We start from the raw sequence: 22,142 nt of genomic DNA on the forward strand, positions 1-22,142 counted from the left end.
AATAAGTCAGATTGTTGTAAAAAAAAAAAAAAAAAAAGCAGTGGCAATCAGGGTACAAGGAATTTCCTACGCTTCTACTGCCTTTTTCCTTCCTTTTTACAAATTGGGAGCTTCCCTTTCAGGACCCCTGCTGGCCATACCCTCTTCAGCCTACCTCCACATTTCTTCCACTGGTTCATCATATAAACTTCCCTACAGTATTAGGAAAGCAGTCATCCATCAGGTTGATTGTACTACAAGATTTCCATGCTCCAGTTTTGGCTACAGAGTATTTAGTGTGTTTACTTAGGGACTGAAATTCTCCAGGTGTAGGACATGGCAGTGGTGTGTTAAGGGTCAGGTAGGAAAGGAAGCAAATGATTTTGTTGGTTGTGATACTTGGATACTTGGTTTGGAAAATCAGGATTGCCCATTCTGCGTTACTGACTTTGTGTTTTTATAAATACATCAGAAATGTAATCTTAAGAGAATATTACACAGTTTCTTTTATTCGGTAGGAAATATCAAGAGATCTCCTAAGAATCACTTTGTTTTATGTGGTTTAAGTTTCTCCACCCTTCCCCGTTTTTCATTAATGTTAATTCTAGTGAGTAATTTCTCTTAAAGCAGAGATGCTGTTTTTTGTTTTTTGTTTGTTTGAGACTCAGTCTTGCTGTCGCCCAGGCTGGAGTGCAGTGGCGCCATCTCGGCTCACTGCAAGCTCCACCTCCCAGGTTTACGCCGTTCTCCTGCCTCAGCCTCCCGAGTAGCTGGGACTACAGGCGCCCGCCACCACGCCAGGCTAATTTTTTGTATTTTTTTGTATTTTTAGTAGAGACGGGGTTTCACCGTTTTAGCCAGGATGGTCTCGATCTCCTGACCTCGTGATCCGTCTGCCTCGGCCTCCCAAAGTGCTGGGATTACAGGTGTCAGCCACCGCGATGGGCCAGAGATACTGTTTTTTAGTAGTACTTTACTCCCAGAAATTACTTTTTTTTTTGATGATCTATTTAGAGGCTTTGCACACTTGAGTTTTCACCAAGAAATTTTTTTCAAACCAGTGAGGCGTTACAGACCAGTGAATATACTATATAATCTAAAATGTGTCTCTTCACTTTGCTCAGTCCTTGAGGAAGGTGTAACTTTTTTTGTGACCATATAAGGAACACATGAAACCTTTGTGGAAGAAATAGAAGAAACTTTTTTTCAAGGTTAGCAGAATATTCAAACAAATGAGAAAAATTGAATTCACTAATACAGGATCAATGTAAAATTATCTTCAACAAATTAGTTGTCCTGAACACAAAAAGCTGATTCAATAACTGCTAATTTTACTCTCAGCAGAACCTGGAACAAATAATAATTCTTTGTTTTTAATTTTAAAAATTTTTATTGTTTTTTGTAAAGACAGGTGTCTTGCCGTGTTGCCCGAGATGGTCTAAACTCCTGACCTCAAGCGATCCTCCCACTTCAGCCTCCCAAAGTGGGAGCCAGACGGATAGTTTTTTGGAAAAAATATCTTTGAAGTTATTTTTTAAAAATTCAATTAAAAATTTTTGAGGTTAGGTAAGCAATTCTCTTGAGACATTTCCAAAGCTTTTGCCTTTGTATTGTTACTCTGTAGTTGGAAACTTGTGTCAGATATGGTAGGCATTGATTTGATGACAAAATAATACACTTATATTAATGAAACTTCAAGTTTATATTTCAGGGTTAAAACAGGCAAAGCAGTGATCTTTTAATCTACTTTAGGAAATTAGGTAAGGCAGAGTTTCATATTTTAATAAAATGAAAATGTATGATTACACAGTCCGTGAAAAACAAAGGCTGATATAACCAGACTGGTAGCTTTAGGAACTTTTACATTATGTGCACTTTTTGGTCCCTCTCTGATCACCTAGAATTCTGTGTGTGTGTGTGTGTGTGTGTGAGAGAGAGACAGAGTTTTGCTCTTATTGCCCAGGCTGGAGTGCAATGGTGCGATCTTGGCTCACTGCAACCTCTGCCTCCTGGGTTCAAACGATTTTCCTGCCTCAGTCTCTCTAGTAGCTGGAATTGCAGGCATGCGCCACCATGCCTGGCTAATTTTGTATTTTTAGTAGAGATGGGGTTTCTCATGTTGGTCAGGCTGGTCTTGAACTCCCGACCTCAGGTGATCGGCCTGCCTAGGCCTCCCAAAGTGCTGAGATTACAGGCATGAGCCACTGCGCCCGGCAGTCTTGTGCTTTTCAGTAGAGTGCTTTAACTTCACTGTTGTTTGTTGTTTATATAGTGTATTATTGTGAGTTCATTGCCCTGTAGTTCACTGCCTATAGGTTCATTGCAGAGCCGTGACTAGGTTCATTCTCTTCAGGAACCTACATTCCAAGGCATCATTATTTACATTATGTTAATTCTATAACCTACTCATGTGTTGTTTCTCGTATCTCAAGGTGGTGCTGTGCGTAGATGGTGTGTTTGTTTTTGAGACAGGGGTCTGGCTCTGTTGCCCAGTCTGGAATGCAGTGGCACAATCTTGGCTCACTGCAGTCTCTCTTAGGTTCAAGTGATCCTCCCACCTCAGCCTCCCAAGCTGGGACTACAGACTCATGCCACCACACCCGGCTACTTTTTGAATTTTTTTCGAGAGATGGGGTTTCACCATGTTGCCCAGGCTGGTCTCAAACTCCTGGGCTCAAGTGATCCGCCCCCCTCGGCCTCCCAAAGTGCTGAGATTACAGGCATAAGCCACCGTGCCCAGCCAAGTAGGGTTTTTAAACTGTTTTTCAACAGTGGTAATGAGATTGCATTGAAGTGATTTTTCCCTCCTAAGTCTTCTTTGTGACTTAGTTCATCTGCAAGATGGTTGTTGGCTGGGATTCAGTGTGTGGTCAAGATTTTAGAAAGTGTTGACCCGGTGCAGTGGCTCACGCCTGTAATCCCAGCACTTTGGGAGGCTGAGGCGGCTGGATCACCTGAGGTCGGGAGTTCGAGAACAGCCTGTCCAACATGGAGAAACCCAGTCTCTGCTAAAAATACAAAATTAGCTGGGCGTGGTGGCACATGACTGTAATCCCAGTTACTCAGGAGGCTAAGGCAGGAGAATTGCTTGAATCTGGGAGGTGGAGGTTGTAGTGGGCTGAGATCGCGCCATTGCACTCCAGCCTGGGTAACGAGAGCGAAACTCTGTCTCAAAAAAAAATAATAATAATAAAGATTTTAGAAAGTATTCCTTCCCAAATGCAGAATATGTGACCTTTGACTTTTTAGCAGTGTTCCATAAGTAGAAGAAAATTGACATTGAATGACAGCCTTAGGAGCCGGTTCTGTGCCAGGCACTTGATAGCTCTGTCTCATTAGAGAAAACATTATAAACAAGCAGGTACTATTTTCCTAATTTTACAAGTCAGCAAACTGGGATTTAGGTTAAGTAACTTCTGCATAGTGAGCTGGCTTAGAAGTGATGGGGTTGGAATTCAAACCCAGTGCTCTTGGCTCGAAAGCCTTTTTATTTTATTGCTCAACAACTGACATAAATTCACCACAGCTTCTGTATCAGTATCCTGCATAACACTGACCCAGTCTGCTTTGATATACATAGGTTTTCTGTAGAAGTGTTGTTTTGCATGAATGCATTCATGATGTGATCAGGGCATTTGGTACTGGTCGTCCCACTCCCATTTTTTTTTTTTTTAAATGCCTGTTGGGTTAAAAATTTGGGAGTTGGGGCCAGGCGTGTCGGCTCACGCCTGTAATCCCAACACTTTGAGAGGCCGAGGTGGGCGGATCACGAGGTCAGGAGATCAAGACCATCCTGGCCAACACGGTGAAACCCCGTCTCTACTAAAAATACAAAAATTTGTATTTTTTTTGTATTTTTTTGCTAAAATACAGCTGGGTGTGGTGGTGCGCACCTGTGGTCCCAGCTACTCGGGAGGCTGTGGTAGGAGAATTGCTTAAACTCAGGAGGCGGAAGTTGCAGTGAGTCGAGATTGTGCCAGTGCACTCCAGCCTGGGAGGCAGAGCAAGACTCCATCTAAACACACACACACACAGAAAAACGAACAAAAAAGAAATTATAATTAAATTGGAGTGGAGGAGATAGATAGGAATCCAACAGTTATAAAATAGTGCCAGGTGTTATTGTGGAGATATGCACAACTCACTTAAGAAACATGAGAAGGGACCTTTGGAGGGGCACGGTCTTAGTGAAGACTTTCAAGAAAAAGTGATACTTATGTTGAGAAGCAGTTGCCCTGGGAACTGTCTCTGAAATGGGGGAGCTCAAGAAACAGCACCAAGTAGTGTGACTGGAGAGATGGGTTTTACCTCGGGTGTGAGGCAGGTACCTGATCTCGGAGGGCTGTCAGAAACGTTTAGGACTTTGAACTTCCTTTTTTGTTGTTGTTCTTTGGGACGGTATCTCGCTCTGTTGCCCAGGCTGGAGTGAAGTGGCATGATCTTGGCTCACTGCAGCCTCTGCTTCCCGAGTTCAAGTGATTCTCCTGCCTCAGCCTCCCAGGTAGCTGGGATTACAGGTGCATGCCACCATGCCCTGCTATTTTTTTTTTTTTTGTATTTTTAGTAAAGATGGGGTTTCACCATGTTGACTAGGCTGGTTTCAAACTCCTGACCTCAAGTGATCTGCCTGCCTCTGTCTGCCAAAGTGCTGGGGTTACAGGCGTGAGCCACTGCACTCAGCCGAGTTTCAACTTTCTCTGTAAAATGCCTTTTAGGGATTTTAAGAGGTGAGAAAGATGGGTGGCAAGGGAGTAAAGGGTAGTTTGGAAGAAGGTGGCTGCAGACTGCAAGATATATTAGGAGGCTGTTGTTGCTGTATAGGAGTGAGGCAGTGGAGTCCAGGGGAACTAAGGCATTGCCTGTGGGAATGGAGGGGAGCAGACGGACACCAAAAATACCAAGGACTGTGGTTAACCCAGTTTTGATGATCAGTTAGCTGTGAAGAGGGGAGGGGAGGAGAGATGGAGAAATGACACCTTGGTTTCTAGCTATGGAGAAGGATAGATAGGGGTTGAATAAGGAATTCTGGAGAAGCAGCAGATTTTGGAGAAAGCAGATGTTTCTTTTTCTTTTTTTTTCTTTTTCTTTTTTTTTTTTTTGAGACGGAGTCTCGCTCTGCCACCCAGGCTGGAGTGCAGTGGCCGGATCTCAGCTCACTGCAAGCTCCGCCTCCCAGGTTCACGCCATTCTCCTGCCTCAGCCTCCCGAGTAGCTGGGACTACAGGCGCCTGCCACCACGCCCGGCTAGTTTTTTGTATTTTTTAGTAGAGATGGGGTTTCACCGTGTTAGCCAGGATGGTCTCGATCTCCTGACCTCGTGATCTGCCCGTCTCGGCATCCCAAAGTGCTGGGATTACAGGCGTGAGCCACCGCGCCCGGCCAGATGTTTCTTTTTCTTTTTTTTTTTTTCTTCTTTTGAGACAGGGTCTCCCTCTGTCACCCAGGCTGGAGTGCAGTGGTGCGACCTCAGCTCACTGCAGTCTCTGACTCCTGGCTTCAAGTGATTCTCCTGCCTCAGCCTTCCGAGTAGCTGGGACTACAGGTGCATGGCAGCCATGCCCAGCTAATTTTTGTATTTTTAGTAGAGATGGTGTTTCACCATATTGGCCAGGCTGATCTCGAACTCCTGACGTCAGTGATCCGCCTGCCATGGCCTCCTGAAGTGCTGGGGTTACAGGTGTGAGCTACCGCGCCCAACCTCCGGCTAATTTTTGTATATTTTGTAGAGACAGGGTCTTGCCATGTTGCCCAGGCTGGTCTCAAACCCCTGGGCTCAAGTGATCTGCCCATCTCAGCTTCCCAGAGTGCTGGGATTACAAATTTAGTTTTAGACCACCAAAAAGATGAGTCCACATGTAGACCCCCACTCTGGCCTTGCTGCTCTAACATCCCCACTTCTTTTTTTTTTTTTTGAGATGTAGTCTTGCTCTTTCGCCCAGGCTGGAATGCAGTGGCGCAGTCTCCACTCACTGCAAGCTCTGCCTCCCGGGTTCACGCCATTCTCCTGCCTCAGCCTCCCGAGTAGCTGGGACTACAGGCGCCCGCCACCTCGCCCGGCTAATTTTTTTGTGTTTTTAGTAGAGACGGGGTTTCACTGTGTTAGCCAGGATGATCTCGATCTCCTGACCTCATGATCTGCCCGCCTCAGCCACCCAAAATGCTGGGATTACAGGCTTGAGCCACCGTGCCCGGCCCTTTTTTTTTTTTTTTTTATATGGAATTTCGCTCTTGTTGCCCAGGCTGGAGTGCAATGGTGTGATCTCAGCTCACCACAACCTCTACCTGCCAGGTTCAAGCGATTCTCCTGCCTCANGGCCCTTTTTTTTTTTTTTTTTTTTGATATGGAATTTCGCTCTTGTTGCCCAGGCTGGAGTGCAATGGTGTGATCTCAGCTCACCACAACCTCTACCTGCCAGGTTCAAGCGATTCTCCTGCCTCAGCCTCTGGAGTAGCTGGGATTACAGGCATGCACTACCTTGCCTGGCTAATTTTTTTGTATTTTTAGTAGAAACAGGGTTTCTCCATGTTGGCTTGGGCGGTCTCAAACTCTCGACCTTAGGTGATCTGCCCGCCTCAGCCACCCTAAGTGCTGGGATTACAGGCATGAGCCACCGTCCCCGGCCTAACATCCCCACTTCTTTGACTATTTCTTTACTTGTAACAGGCCTGAGGACCTGAGGTCCCTTTTTTCCTCAGTAGGTAGTTGCTACCGTTCACTTTATAACCAGGGCTCTTTCTCAAGCCTGGGAGGACAGTGGGATATAGCCTGCTAGGCCCCTTCTCCTCTCTTTTTGTTCACTGTAGACAAGAGACAGAGAATGATAATAAGGATATTAGCTCTTAATATGTGCTACACACTTAACTTGCTTCTCAAGGTTGGCATTCTTATCCCCTGTTTTACAGATAAGAAAATGGAGGCTAATAGAAATTAATTTATTGAAGGGCACACAACTAGTAAGTGGTAGAACCTGGATTCTAATCCAGAGTCTGACTCCAGAGTTTTCTATCTATTTACTACCTCTAAAACAAAACTAACCTCAGCCAACTGTGACATTTTTGGCATTCTTTCTTTTTTTTTTTTTTTTGAGATGGAGTTTCGCTCTTGTCACTCAGGCTTGAGTGAAATGGTGTGATCTCGGCTCACTGCAGCCACCACCTCCTGGGTTCAAGCGATTCTTCTGCCTCAGCCTCCCAAGTAGCTGGGATTACAGGCTCCCACCAGCATGCCCAACTAATTTTTGTATTTTTAGTAGAGATGGGGTTTCACCATGTTGGCCAGGCTGGTCTCGAACTTCTGACTTCAGGTGATCCCCCCACTTCGGCCTCCCAATGTGCTGGGATTACAGGAGTGAGCCACTGTGCCCAGCCACATTTATAGCATTCTTACTGTCCCTTCTGAGATAGGAAGTGGAAGCCCCAGTGGACTTTCTTTTTTTCTTTGTTTCTTTTTTTTTTTTTTTTTGAGACAGAGTCTCGCTCTGTCCCCATGCTGGAGTGTAGTGGCACAATCTCTCACCACAACCTCCACCTCCTGGGTTCAAGCGATTCTCCTGCCTCAGCCTCCCAAGTAGCTGGGGTTACAGGCGCATGCCACTACTGCCTGGCTAATTTTTGTATTTTTAGGAGAGGGGTTTCACCATGTTGGTCAGGCTGGTCTCGAACTCCTGACCTCAAATGATCCACCCACCTCAGCCTCCCAAAGTTGTGGGATTACAGGCATGATGCTGGAGTGCAGTGGCATCATCTCGGCTCGTTACAACCTCTAACCCCTGGGTTCAAGCGATTCTCCTTCATCAGCCCCCCGAGGATCTGGGATTACAGGCGCCTGCTGCCAGGCCCAGCTCTCCAGTGGACTTTCATTCCCCATTTGTTATTGCTGAGAGTGGAGCTCGTCAAACAGCTCCCAGCTCTTGTAGGGAAAAAAGGCAGAAATACTTCTTTGTGCAAAGTGCATTTTCTTACAAGGCACTTGTAGTATCCAGTGGAAATGTCTTCCTGTAAACGGTTCATTCAACAGCACTTACAGTTTACTAGCTGCATCCCTGATAATAGACAAAGGCTGCTGTGTGGAGCTTCATTCTAGTGGGAGGAGAGGGATAAAAAGCAAACATGGCGGGGCGCGGTGGCTCACGCCTGTGATCCCAGCACTTTGGGAGGCTGAGGTGGGTGGATCACGAGGTCAGGAGTTCGAGACCAGCCTGAGCAGCGTGGTGAAACCCTGTCTCTACTAAAAAATACAAAAATTAGCCAGGCATGGTGGTGCACACCTGTAATCCTAGGAACTCAGGAGGCTGAGGCAGGAGAATAGCTTGAACCCGGGAGGCAGGGGTTACAGTGAGTCGAGATCACACCACTGCACTCCAGCCTGGGCGACAGAGCAAGACTGTGTCTCAAAAACAAACAAACAAACAAACATGTTCACGTACGATGTCATTTGATGAGAAGTGCTGTGAAGAGAAATACTTAGGGACGGAGTATTGTTACAGAGTATTTCTCTGGCCTAAAGGGACAGACAGCAATCATTTATGTATAATGTGTGCACTTTTAGGAGGTGGCCTTGGAAAGAATTTCAGGGATGGCTGGGAGCTTGCTCAGGGAAGAATGTTCCCAGGTACAGGGAGCAGCAGCTACAGAAGGCCTTGAGGTAAACGCGTTCTTGAGCTGTTCCAGGAATAGCAAGGAGGCCAGGCATGGTTAGAGCCTGCTGTGCAAGGGGCACAATGGCAGGAGGTAAAGTCATTCCTCCTTTTTTTAAAAAAATTTTTTTGAGATAGAGTCTTACTCTGCCACTCAGGCTGGAGTGCAGTGGTTCAATGTCAGCTCACTGCAACCTCTGCCTCCCGGGTTCAAGCAATTCTCCTGTCTCAGCCTCCCAAGTAGCTGGGATTACAGGCATGCACCACCATGCCCGGCTAATTTTGTATTCTTAGTAGAGTTGGAGTTTTACCATGTTGACCAGGCTGGTCTCAACCTCCTGACCTCAGGTGATCTGCCGACCTCGGCCTCCCAAAGTGCTGGGATTACAGGTGTGAGCCACTGCGCCTGGCCAACTTTCAGTAAAAACTTACTGAGTTCTCATAACTGTTTTTCAATCATTTCTGACATGTACTTTCTTCCCCCTTGTTTTCATCACATTTTAATATCTTTAATATTGAAATGCTTCTTTTTTTTTTTTTTTTTTTTTTGGTGAGACGGAGTCTCGCTCTGTCGCCCAGGCTGGAGTGCAGGGGTGCGATCTCAGCTCACTGCAAGCTCTGCCTCCCAGGTTCATGCCATTTTCCTGCCTCAGCCTCCCGAGTAGCTGGGACTACAGGTGCCCACCACCATGCCCGGCTAATTTTTATTGTAGTTTTAGTAGAGACGGGATTTCACCGTGTTAGCCAGGATGGTCTCGATCTCCTGACCTCGTGATCCGCCCACCTCGGCCTCCCAAAGTGTTGGGATTACAGGTGTGATCCAACGCACCCGACTGAGATGCTTCTTATAAATAGATGGTGCAATCACTGTAGGCCAGGTGGCAGTTGTGACATAGCTGTCATTTCCTGTTGAGGTGTGAACCTGGTTATACCTGTTTGTGTAATCACCCCTTCAGTTGAGTGCTACAGTGTTAAATTTAGTTGCCATTTTAAATGCCTTCCAAAAAATTACACTTAGATTTAGCAGTGAAAGCAAATGTTACTTTGTATGCAGAGAGGAATGGAAACCGGAGGTGGGGTGTCTATTTGATGTTTGTAAAGAAAATGTTTGTTGTTGGGGTAGTGACCACAATTCCATGTTTCTTTCTTTCTTTCTTTTTTTTTTTTTTTGAGACAGAGCCTTGCTCTGTTACTCAGGCTGGAGTGCAGGGGCAGGATCTCGACTCACTGCAACTTCTACCTCCTGCCTTCAAGTGATTCTTGTGTCTCAGCCTCCCGAGTAGCTGGGAGTATAGGCGTGTGCCACCACGCCCGGCTAATTTTTGTGTTTTTAGCAGAGGCGGGGTTTTACTCTTGTTGGCCAAGCTGATCTTGAACTCCTTAACTCAAGTGATCGGCCTGCCTCAGCCTCCCAAAGTGCTAGGATTACAGGCGTGAACCACCGCGCCTGACCCAATTCCATATTTAATTGCCAAACACCATCAAGTGAATTAGGGCAGCAGTCTGCAACCTTTTTGGCACCAGGGACTGGTTTCGTGGAAGATAGTTTTTCCATGGGCAGTGGTATGGGGAGGGGAAGGGATGATTTTGAGATGATTCAAGCACATTATATTTGTTGTGCTCCTTCCTTCTTTCCTTCCTTCCTTCCTTCCTTCCTTCCTTCCTTCCTTCCTTCCATCCACCCACCGCCCACCTGTCTCACTCTGTCACCCAGGCTAGAGTACAGTAGTGTGGTCTCAGCTTACTACAGCTCTGCCTCCTGGGCTCAAGCGATGCTCCCACCTCAGCCTCCTGAGTAGTTGGGACCATAGGTACACGCCATCCTGCCCAGCTCATTTTTTGTATTTTTGGTAGAAATAGAGTTTTACTATGTTGGCCAGGCTGGTGTTGAACTCCTGAGCTCAAGCAGTCCACCCACCTCAGCCTCCCAGAGTGCTGGAATTACAGGCATGAGCCACTGTGCCCAGCCTGTGTGCTTTATTTCTATTATTATTATATTGTAATATAGAATGAAATAATTACACAACCCACCATAATGTAGAATCAGTGGGAACCCTGACCTTGCTTTCCTGCAACTAGACCGTCCATCTAGGGGTGATGGGAGAAAGTGGCAGATCCTCAGGCATTAGATTCTCATAAGGAGTGCGCAGTGTCGATCCCTCGCGTGCAGAGCTCAGTGTAGGGTTCACGCTTCCATCAGAATCTGATGCCACTGCTGATCTTGCAGGAGGTGGTGGAGCTCCGGTAGTAATGCGAATGATGGGGAGTGGCTGTAAATAGGGATGAAGCTTCTCTCCCTCACTCGCTTGCTCGCTTGGTACTGGTCTGTGGCCCAGGGGTTGGGGACTCCCGCATTAGGGAACTTCAGAGAGGCAGAATTCCATAAGTGTGTGAAGCCATGTCACATTGTATAACTGAACATAGGAGGATTGCATTTCACACTCAGACAATGCAGCCTTAGGTCAGAGACACTCCACATTCCTCAGAAAGAAATTTCAAAGCTTTGAGAGCCTGGTGTAACTGGTGACAACTCTGTCCTTGTCTGTTGTTCAGGCATTTTGTTGTAGTTTAATGTGCCATATATTTTTTTTTTTTCTTGGTGGTGAAAAAGAATGGTGCAGTTTACAGTCTGACATATTTGATGAAATATGGTCTGTGTCCAGCATTGTTCTAGACCATGAGGATACACCAGTGGACAAAACAGACAGAAATCTGTGCCCTCCTGGGCATTCTGGCTGCTGTGAGAAGAATAGATAAGGAGGAAAGAGCAAAAGTGGAGAGAAAGGCGGCCATGGAAAGAGTCCCAGTGAGAGATGATGTGAGGGCCACCCACTGGGGTTAGTGGCCGAGAGGGGGAGAAGGGGCCAAACACTAGATGGTCAGATACATTTTGTGGGTAGAGCCGATAGGATTGGGTAGTGGGTTGCGCGTGGGGTGTGAAAGAGTGGAGTGGAAGGTGCCGGGATGAGTTAGGTTATCATCGAGTTGATTGTGGTAACAGAGAGACATGAAGTGGCAGCTGCTGAAGCCAGATAGATATTTATTTCTCTCTAAATAGAAGTCTGGGTGGGAGGCCGGGCTGGTATGGCAGCTCTGTGCTCATTAGGAGCCCAAGTGCCTTCTGTCTTATACCAACTTTCCTACCATATGGCTTCCATCTTTTGGCCCTTGTATGTCTGCATTCTGGCCAGAGAAGGGAGGGGAGGTCATGTGCCTCTTCATGGCACAGCTTGAAAGTTGCACAGATCACTCCTGTTTACCTCTCACTGGCCGGAACCCAAGTCACATGGCCACAGCTCCTTGCCGGGAAGGCTGAGAAGCATGGTTTTTCTTGGGCGGCCATGTGTTCAGCTGTACGTTCTCCCACATCAGAAAGGGAGAACAGTCTATGCCTTTCTTTCCAAACCCTTCTCCCAAGGGAGACAACCCCAGATCATCTTCAGAGTCCAGAATCCCTGGGTGATGTATGTTCCAGGAATCTTTAGTTTAAAACAAAGTTATTAGGGGCGCTGCTGTGCCCCGTACCATGGTGGAGAGGTTAGGATAATGGAAGTAGAAACTCCTGTTTGGAAAAGGGAAGAATGGGGAGTAATACCCTGTGCTGGTCCATAGCCATTGTCAGCTCCTGCCAGGCTGAGCTGTGAGCGCTTCCTGCCCTGGGAGTACCGTGAGGTTCTGACCTCGCCTTTCTGGCAACCTTGATTCTGGTGTCTTGGAGGAGCTCCCTTGTGCCTGGCCCTCTGTAGCCTCTGACTTTCCTCTCCGGAGAGTTTTTCTGTGTTTCTTTTCCTCTGGGGTCAGGTCTGAAGTGGACGTTGGAGGCTCTCCTCTTTGTAGGGTTAAACAGTTTCTCCAGCTTGCTTCCTGTTGGATATTGAAGGAGTGGGCTTTTTCAACCCTACTTAGCCCCAAATTACCAGACTCTGTAAACTTTGATTGTAGGCCGGGGACGTTCCTTAGGCAGATCTATATTCCCTTTTATCTTTGCGAATTGGCAAGCTTTGGCTTGAGTCTGTTTCATGCTTGCGGGACTTCTTGCTTGAAGTGGCATGAAGCCAGTAAGCACCAAATTTTGTATTGTTCAACCAGTTCCCCTAGAATTACAGGCCGTGTTGGCATGCAGGCTGTTTTCTAAGATACCACGGGTTTTGCCAAATGTTTTATTGTGACCTACAAGGACCGCCATCCTTCCATCCTACAATATCTGTGCCCATGCTGACCCCTAAGCCAATGCTACATATTCGTATTCTGTTAAGGCTGATTACTTCCAGCTTCTAAATTCTGTGTATTAGTTAGGATATTGATTTGACTGCTGTGGCAGAGATTGAAACTAATAATGGCTTAAACAAGATAGAAGTTGATTTTTTTCTATTTCAAGTGAAAATCTGGGTAGGTAGTTGAGAGCTGGCTTAGTAACTCCATGACTGCTAGGGGGCCAGACTCATGCTGTTTTGAGCACTGTCATCCTCTAGCTTATAGGCCAGGAGGGCTGCTCCAGCTTCTCTGAGGAAATCTGCATCCCAGTCCTCAGGTAGGGCCTCAAGTAGGAGGAGAGGGCATGTTCTATCCCGTAAGAGCGAGGCCAGAAAGCTTCATATATCATTACTTATATCTCCTTGGCTAGAGCTTAGTCTCCTGGCCACACTCAAATGCAAACATGGCTGAATGCATTTTATTTTATTTATTTTACTTTTCCAGAGACAAGGTCTTTTCTGTCACCCAGGCTAGCATGCAGTGCAGCCTCTAACTCCTGGGCTCAAGTGATCCTCCTGCCTCAGTCTCCTGAGTAACTGGGAGGTGTGTGCCACTGTGTCCAGCTAATTTTTAAATTTTTATTAGAGACGAGGGTCTCACTATCTTGCCCAGGCTGGTCTTGAACTCCCGACTTCAAACAGTCCTCCTTCCTCGGCTTCCCAAGACCCTGGGATTACCGGCATGAGCCACCGCATCCAGCCTGAATGTGTTTTGGGAGGCAGCTAGCTTTCCTACCACAGGGATACCAGGAATTTTGGCTTAAGCAGCTCAAAAAATGGAGTTGTCATATACTGAGATGGGGAAAATTGAAAGAGAAGATTGGGAGGGAGACGTTGTCATCTGGTTTGAACATATCATGAATATGTTGCCTGTTCTTTATCTGTGTGGAGATGCGAAGTAGGTTGTATAGGAGTTTGCAGTTCTGGGGGGGATGGTTGGGGTTAGGGATACTAATCTGGAAGTTGTCATTGTATTTAAAATCATGAGAGTGGACAGATTTTACCTAGAGAGTGAGCATAAATGCAGAAGAGAAGAGGACTGAGCCTCTATCCATTCCAGCAATTAAAGGTTGGGAGATCAGGAGGATTCAGAAAAGGAGACTGATAAGAAACAACCACTGAGGTTGGAGGACAGTCTAGAGAGCATGGAATCTGGTATCCAGGGAAAGAAAGTATTTCATGATGGGAAATGTTCAACTGGGTCTAATGTTGATGAAATTAGAGGAGGACCAAGACTTGACTATGGGATTTGGCGACCTGGAGGCCCTTCGTTACTCTGACAAGACTGATTTCGTTGCTGACTAGAGCAGGTTCAAGAGAGAATGGGAGGAGAAGGGAGGGAGCTCAGGAGTGAGGCGTAAGCTCCAGGGGTGCACTGGGAAGCCATCTGTAGTTGGCGGAAGCCATGGGTTTTAGAAGTGACAAGAAAACGTGGTGAGCATATCTTTTTCTGTTTTAACTTTTCCCATTCTCTGCTATAATCACTACTTTCTTTATTCATTTAACACTCTGTTTCTCTCTCTTTCCCCGAGGGAGGAAGTAAAGACGTAGAGATATATTTGTATATCATTCCTGGCATGAGGTTTTGGGCCTGAAGAGTTCCAAATAATAAATTTTGAGACATAATATGGGGAACGTTGGATCATGTTGTTTTTAGAGCTTAAAAAATAGCTGAGTGGCAAATATTTAAGGGTAGGGGACTTGAATATTATTTGTTTGCTTAATTTCAACAAATATTTGTGGGCTCTATGTGGAGATTCTGCTTGAATATGACGAAGTCCTGGTCTTTACCTTCAGTGACCTCCAGCTCCAGCCGGGGACACAGGAACACCGCCAGCTAGACTTCAAGTGCTAAATAGACATTTCAGTAAAGGGGGTACAGTTGATGGAGCAGTTAATTCTGATGGGGAATGTAGGGAGGGGACTGGGAAGATTTGAATTAGTCTTTAAAGATGATTAGGATTTTGCCATTTGGAACACTGTAGCCAGGCGCAGTGATGCACACCTGCAATCCCTGCTGCTTGGGAGGCCAAGGCAGGAGGATCACTTGAGCCCAGGAGTTTGAGACCAGCCTGGGCAATATCATGAGACCTTTTCTCTAAAAAAAAAAAAAAAAAAAAAATTTTAAATTAAAAAACAATGTTGGCTGGGCATAGTGGCTCATGCCAGTAACCCCAGCAATTTGGGAGGCTAAGGTGGGCAGATCACTTGAGTCCAGGAGTTTGAGACCAACTTGGCCAACACAGGGAGACCCCATATTTCCAAAATAAAATAAAATAAAATAAAAACTTAGCCGGGTGTGGTGGCACACACCTGTGGTCCCAGCTACTTGGGAGGCTGAGGTGGGAGAATCGCTTGAGCCTGGCAGGTCCAGGGTGCAGTAAGCTGTGATCCGTGTCATTGCACTCCAGACTGGGCAAGAGGGCAAGACCCTGTCTAAAAAAAAAAAAAAAAAAAAAGTTGGAAAAACAAGTCTGTGGTGAAGAGAAATGTTTCATTTACTTCTTACTCTGGGCAAACTCTGTTACATTCATTTTTTTGAAATTGATGTTAGAAATATGAGAACATTGAAGAAAAACTGAAGATGGTGACAAATATGGGATATTGGTAGCTGCTTGCTGATCTGAAAGGCTGTTTTTTTTTTTTTGAGACAGTCTTGCTTTGTCACCCAGGCTGGAGTGCAGTGGCACTCTCAGCTCACTGCAACCTCCACTTCTGGGGTTCAAGCAATTCTCCTGCCTCGGCCTCCCGAGTAGCTGGGATTACAGGCATGCACCACCCCACCTGGCTAATTTTCATATGTTTAGTAGAGACGAGGTTTTGCCATGTCGGTCAGACTGGTCTCAAACTCCTACCTCAGGTGATCTGCCTGCCTTGGCCTCACAAAGTGTTGGAATTGCAGGCGTGAGCCACTGTGCCTGGCCTAATCTGAAAGGTTTTGAGATATATCAGGCACAGCCAAATGTGTGACCCCAAGCTCTCCAAAACCACTAAGGGCCTGCAGCAGCTGAAGGAGTAGGTGATAGGGAGAAGTTGGAGGAACAGGAAAGGGATTTCATTAAAATCCCTTCTCTCCTAATATTAACCACACTGCACTGAATTATTTATTCACTTAGTGTAGCTCCTACTGGACATAAACTCCTGGCTATTCTTGTTTACTGCTTTTTATCCAAATCCTAGCACAGGGCTTGGCACAGAGTGGCTCAGAACAAATACTTGTTGAATGCATGAATGAATACAGCGATACAACATGTCTTTTCAGTACTCCCTATTCTTTTTTTTTTTTTTAATAGAGATGGAGTTCCACTATGTTGCCGAGGCTGGTTTCCAACTCCTGGCTTCAAGCCATCTTCCCTCCTCGGCCTCCTAAAGTGTTGAGATTATAGGCGTGCGCCATCACAACTGGCCTGCCTCCCGATTCTTGTATTGCAATAGTGTATTTGTTTGCTGCATTAAGTTGTGTTACTTAGGTTAAGGTAGGCACTTGATGAAAAAAGCCTCATTATCAGAGTTCTAATTCAGAGTCAGACATACCTGCAGGGTGTTTTGGTTGTTTGCTTTTTGTTTTGAGACAGGACTTGCTCTATGGCCCAGGCTGGAGTGCAGTGGCATTATCATAGCTCACTGCAGCCTCAAACTCCTGGGCTCAAATGATCTTCCCGCCTCAGCCTCCTGAGTAGCTGGGACTACAGGCATGCTACTGTTCCTGGCTCTTACCTAGATTTTATTTGGACCAACAAATTGGATGATTCTGGGTAAAGTACTTAATCTTTCTGAGCCTCAGTTTCTTCACTTATAAAATGGGGGTGTGGAATACCATCTGATAGCACCGTTCTTCAGAGTAATTGGAGTGATATGAGGTGTGCATGGTGTAGTGACCTGGCCGAGTGGATTCTTGGGACAAGTTAGTTCTCTTTCTCCAAGTAAGATTGAATTGTATATAATTGGAGTTTTAGTTGGTGTCCGTATAACATCTAACAAATCTTTTGCATATAATAATGCCAACAGCATAAATAGTGGTATCTCACTAGTTAAGGCAGCAAATAGGCCATGGCTTATGTGAAAGGTTGGGTTGGAATCCTCTCCCCCGACCCATTACTTCCAAAAGTCTCTTCTCACCCAGGGGCCGTCTTTTGTATTGAGCCATAGTGCTACCACTTTTTCTAAAACGTGGAGTGATTGGTGGCCTGAATGTACTAAGAGGGTGAAGGAGGAGTGAGCAGCTTTGAAAGGGAGAGAAGAGTGTGCAGAAAGGGGACCCGAGGAGTCCCAGGAGAAACGTTCTGCACATCAGACTAAAGAATACAGCCTGAGGTGACATACTTTACTCCCATCAGATGACGTATTTTTGTCTTCTGGAAGAATTGTACCCCTCCCAGCAAGGGGGCACATCTCTGAATTGGATGTCATTGTATTAACTACTCACCAGCTGCCAAATCTTTGGCATCTTGTCCAGTTCTTTGGAGGCAATATCAAGGTTGGGAAAAAAGGTATCTTTTGGGTTCTGGTGTTGAGAAGTGCTCCACCTTGACTTTACCTTTCTCATTAAATTAAACATGACACGTTCAATGCACATTGCTTCTTTGTTCCCTGTCAGTGCTTGGTATAAATTCCAGATGTCTAATAGTGTCATGGTTTTTTTTTTTTTTTTTTTTTTTGAGACAGGGTCTTGCTTTCTTGCTTTGTCACCCAGGCTGGAGTGTAGTGGTGCCATCTTGGCTCACTGTAACCTCCGCCTCCTGGGTTCAAGCGATCCTCCCACCTCAGCCTCCCGAGTAGCTGGGACTATAGGTGCATGCCACTATACCTGGCTGATTTTTTTATTTTTATTATTTTTTTTGTAGAGACAAGGTCTCACTGTGTTGCCCAGGCTGGTCTTGAACTCCTGGGCTCAAATGATGCTCCTGCCTTGGCCTCCCAAAATGCTGGGATTATAGGCATGAGCCACTGCGCCTGGCCAATGGTGATTTAATTAGTTAGATTTTCTGACTAGATGAGGTAGCACATGGCTTTAATGGACCTTTATGGGAATTAAACTTCTAAGCTGTCTGAGTAGATCATATTGAGCGCTTGTTGTGCCAGGCACTCTTCAGGAATCATGTCTGTGATCATGGTCTTTGGTTAGACCTGTGTCTATACTTGTCACCAGGGCCAGCTTCACGGGCATGTGACTGCAGGCAGAGGTGCTCCACGCTTGGTTTAATGCTCTGCTGTTGCTGTCTTGAAATGTTTAATGCATTTGAACGAGGTAGCCTGCATTTTCATTTGTCATGCGGCCCTGAACATTCGGTAGCTGGTCTTGGTTGTCATGGACTTTTTCTGTGTAGGTGGATATCTGCCTGGGTAGATGTCATAGTTCATTTGGACTCTTTTATAACAAAGTGCCATAAAGCGGGTGGTTTGTACACAGCAGCAATTTATTATTCACCGTTCTGGAGGCTGAGAAGTCCCAAGATCAAGGTGCTAAGAGATTCAGTGTCTCTTGAGAGCCAACTTCTTGGTTCATAAATACCTGTTTTCTCACTGTGTCCTCACTTGGAGGAAGGAGCAAAGGAGCCCCTGGGACTTCTTTTATAAGGGCATTAATCTGCAGGTCATGAGGGGTTCCACCCTCAGGACCTCCTCACATCCCAAAGGCCCCATCTCCTAATTTTATCAGCGGCCCTCCCACTTTAGCCTTCCGAGTAACTGGGACCACAGGTGTTTACAACCATGCATGACTATTATTTATTTATTTAATTAATTAATTTTTTTGAGATGGAGTTTTGCTCTTGTCGCCCAGACTGGAGTGCAATGGCACGATCATGTTCTGGGGTACATGTGCTGGATGTGTAGGTTTGTTACATAGGTAAGCGTGTGCCATGGTGGTTTGCTGCACCTATCAACCCATCACTTAGTAACTGAGTCCAGTGTGCATTAGCTATTTTTCTTAATGCTCTCCCCACCCACTTCATGGCCGATTTTGAAAACTTTTTTTTTTTTTTGAGACAAGGTCTCCCAGGCTAGTCACCCAGGCTAGAGTGCAGGAGTGCAGTGGCGAGATCACGGCTCACCTTTGCAGCCTCGACCTTTCAGGCTCAAGCGATCCTCCCACCTCAGCCTTCTAAGTATCTGTGACCACAGGTGGTGCCACCATGCCTTGCTAATTCTTTTATTGTTTGTAGAAGAGGTCTCGCTATGTTGCCCAGGCTGGTCTTGAATTCCTGGGTTCAAGTGATCCTCCTGCCTTGGCCTCCCAAAGTTCTGGGATTACAGGCGTGAACCCATGTCCGGCTGATACTGAATCTTTGGATAACTAATTTTCTTTCATCAAATCTTTTTTTTATTGTTGGGGTAGTAATTAGAATTATTAGATTATTTTTTTTTAAAGACAAGATTTTTGACATGTAAGCATTTATTTCCATAATCTTTTTTTATTTTTATTTTTGTAAGCTATTTTATTTCTTCCGTGATGATTTAGAGGGACTATCTTCAAACCAATGCAAATATTTTATAAATAATATCTGGCCATTTTCTGACCAGTTGAGTAATTTGTTGCACAGTAAGCTACCTCACATCTTTCAGCAAGAAATACGTTAAATTTGAGTAGTAAAGACATTGCATAATGAATTAGGACACAATTAAAATTTGCTTCAAATAGTTCTTTGGAGGAGGGGACATGACACTTCTACTCAATGAAGAGAAACATTTTGACAGTTCAGAGGTCTTTTATTTTTTTAACACCTCTTATGCCATGAATTCATAGGTAATAGGTTCCAGCAGCTCAGGCTTCTTCCCATTGGTTCTCACACAGTGTGCTTCTCTGGTACCTTTCTCTTTGGCTTTCTTCTTTTTCTGATCATTTTCCTTCATGTGTTTTAGGAAGTGATGCTGGCTCTTAGAGCTTTAATGTGCTCAGTATGCATATTAATTCTTTTGGCAAGACTGTTGCCCTTGTTCATTTACTACAATACCGGCAGCACGCTGGGTAACATTGTAGACTCTTCCACTAGCCATGGTAACACTTGTGGGGCATTTTTTTTGGAACAGTATCTATTCCCTTGGTGTCTATAATATCACCTTTCTCTCTCTTTTTTTTTTTTTTTCCTCGTGAGATGGGGTTTTGCTCTTGTTGCCTAGGCTGGAGTACAGTGGCGTAATCTTGGCTCACTGCAACCTCCACCTCCTGGGTTCAAGCGATTCTCCTGCCTTGGCCTCCCTAGTAGCTGGGATTACAGGCGTGTGCCACCACGCCCAGCTAATTTTTGTATTTTTAGTAGAGGGGGGTTTCTCCATGTTGGTCAGGCTGGTCTCAAACTCCAAACCTTGGGTGATCCACCTGCCTCGGCCTCCCAAAGTGCTGGGATTACAGGCGGGAGCCACCACATCCAGTTTTTACTTTGAACAAATGTCCTTGTGCCAAAAAGTTTGATAATTTCTAGTTTAGGGAAACATGAATAAAGCATCTTTTGGCTTGAAATGTTACAATTAGAATGGGTTGTGAGTGGGAGAATTTTAATGAATGCCAATTGGAAAAAATGCCTGTGAAAGTGTCTCATAGGCCACCTTTTCATCATTTTTTCTTCTTTTCATCATTTTTCTTCTTTTTCCTTCTTTTTATTTTCTTTTCTTTACTTTTTCTTTCTTTTTTTTTTTTTTTTTTTTTTTTGGGGTTTTGGTTTTTTTTCCCAGGCTGGGGTGCATTGGCACAATCTTGGTTTACTGCAAGCTCCGACTCCCAGGTTCACACCATTCTCCCAGCCTCCCGAGTAGCTGGGACTACAGGCGTGTGCCACCATGCCCGGCTAATATTTTGTATTTTTAGTAGAGACGGGGTTTCACTGTGTTAGCAGGGTGGTCTTGATCTCCTGACCTTGTGATCCACCTGCCTCGGCCTCCCTGTTTTCTTTCTTTATTCTGAGACAGGATCTCACTCTGTTGCCCAGGCTGGAGTGCACCGGCAGTATCATGGCTCACTGTAGCCTTGAACTCCTGGGCTCAGGTGATCCTTCTGTCTTAGCCTCCTGAGTAACTAGGACTACAGGTGTGTGCCACCACACCCAGCTAATTTAAAAAAAATTTTGTAGCGATGGGGTCTTTTTTTTTTTTTTTTTTTTTGAGACGGAGTCTTGCTCTGTGCCCCAGGCTGGAGTGCAGTGGCGCGATCTCGGCTCACTGCAAGCTCCACCCCACCCGGGTTCACTCCATTCTCCTGCCTCAGCCTCTTGAGTAGCTGGGACTACAGGCGCCCGCCACCTCGCCCGGCTAATTTTCTTGTATTTTTAGTAGAGACGGGGTTTCACCGTGTTAGCCAGGATGGTCTCGATCTCCTGACCTCGTGATCCGCCCGTCTCGGCCTCCCAAAGTGCTGGGATTACAGGCTTGAGCCACCGCGCCCGGCCTTGTAGCGATGGGGTCTTGTTATGTTGCCCAAGCTGGTCTCCAACTCCTGGCCTCAAGCCTTCCTCCACCACACTCAGCCAACATGGGGCATAAGTTACCAGAATTAGTTTTATGGAATAGCGTTAGAAGTAGTGGATGGGGGCCAGGTGCAGTGGCTCATGCCTGTAATCCCAGCAATTTGGGAGGCCAAGGTGGGTGGATCACTTGAAGTCAGGAGTTTGAGACTAGCTTGGCCAACATGGTGAAACCCTGTCTTTACTAAAATTACAAAAATTAGCTGGGCGTGGTGGCATGTGCCTGTAGTCCCAGCAACTTGGGAGGCTGAGGCAGGAGAATCACTTGAAGCTGGGGATGGAGGTTGCAGTGAGCTGAGATTGGACCACTGCACTCCAGCCTGGACGACACAGTAAGACTCTGTCTCAAAAAAACAAAACAAAACCAGAAGTAGAAGTAGTGGATGCTTAGTAGTCTAAGTTTATCTTGTCTGTTGAACCAAGTAGGATCAAAGATGAGAATGGAGACCATACCATCCACTTCTATCCCCTGGGATGTTTTTGGTTATAAAGGGCATAAAGTTTCTGCAGCAAGAAACCTTTTTTAAATAACAGAATGCAGTTAAAATTATTCTATGTTCAGCATGTTTCTCTGCCATGTAATGTTTGGCAGTTTTACGCTCTTGATCTTTTTGGTTCCTCCTGCTCCTAATTTCACAATTAGATGACACGTGAGATGCTTTTTGGTGCTTTTGTACACATTCATATTATTTAGATAAAGCAGAACCCTGTACAAAGGTGAAACAGTGTCCGAGCCTAAGAGGAAGATTAAAAGAGCAAAGGGATGGAGAAAACTAGTAGGCTGAAATTACTTTTTTTTTTTTTTTTTTTTTTTTTTT

General features: G+C 45.5%; 1 protein-coding gene across 3 annotated transcripts in view; it reads left to right on the forward strand.

Moving 5' to 3' along the window:
• The window catches only part of UBE4B (ubiquitination factor E4B), a 149,087-nt gene that overhangs the window by 1,499 nt on the left and 125,446 nt on the right, over positions 1 to 22,142 (forward strand). The window lies entirely within an intron of this gene.

This window comes from Theropithecus gelada, chromosome 1, assembly GCF_003255815.1.
Source record: "Theropithecus gelada isolate Dixy chromosome 1, Tgel_1.0, whole genome shotgun sequence".
Lineage (NCBI taxonomy): Eukaryota > Metazoa > Chordata > Mammalia > Primates > Cercopithecidae > Theropithecus > Theropithecus gelada.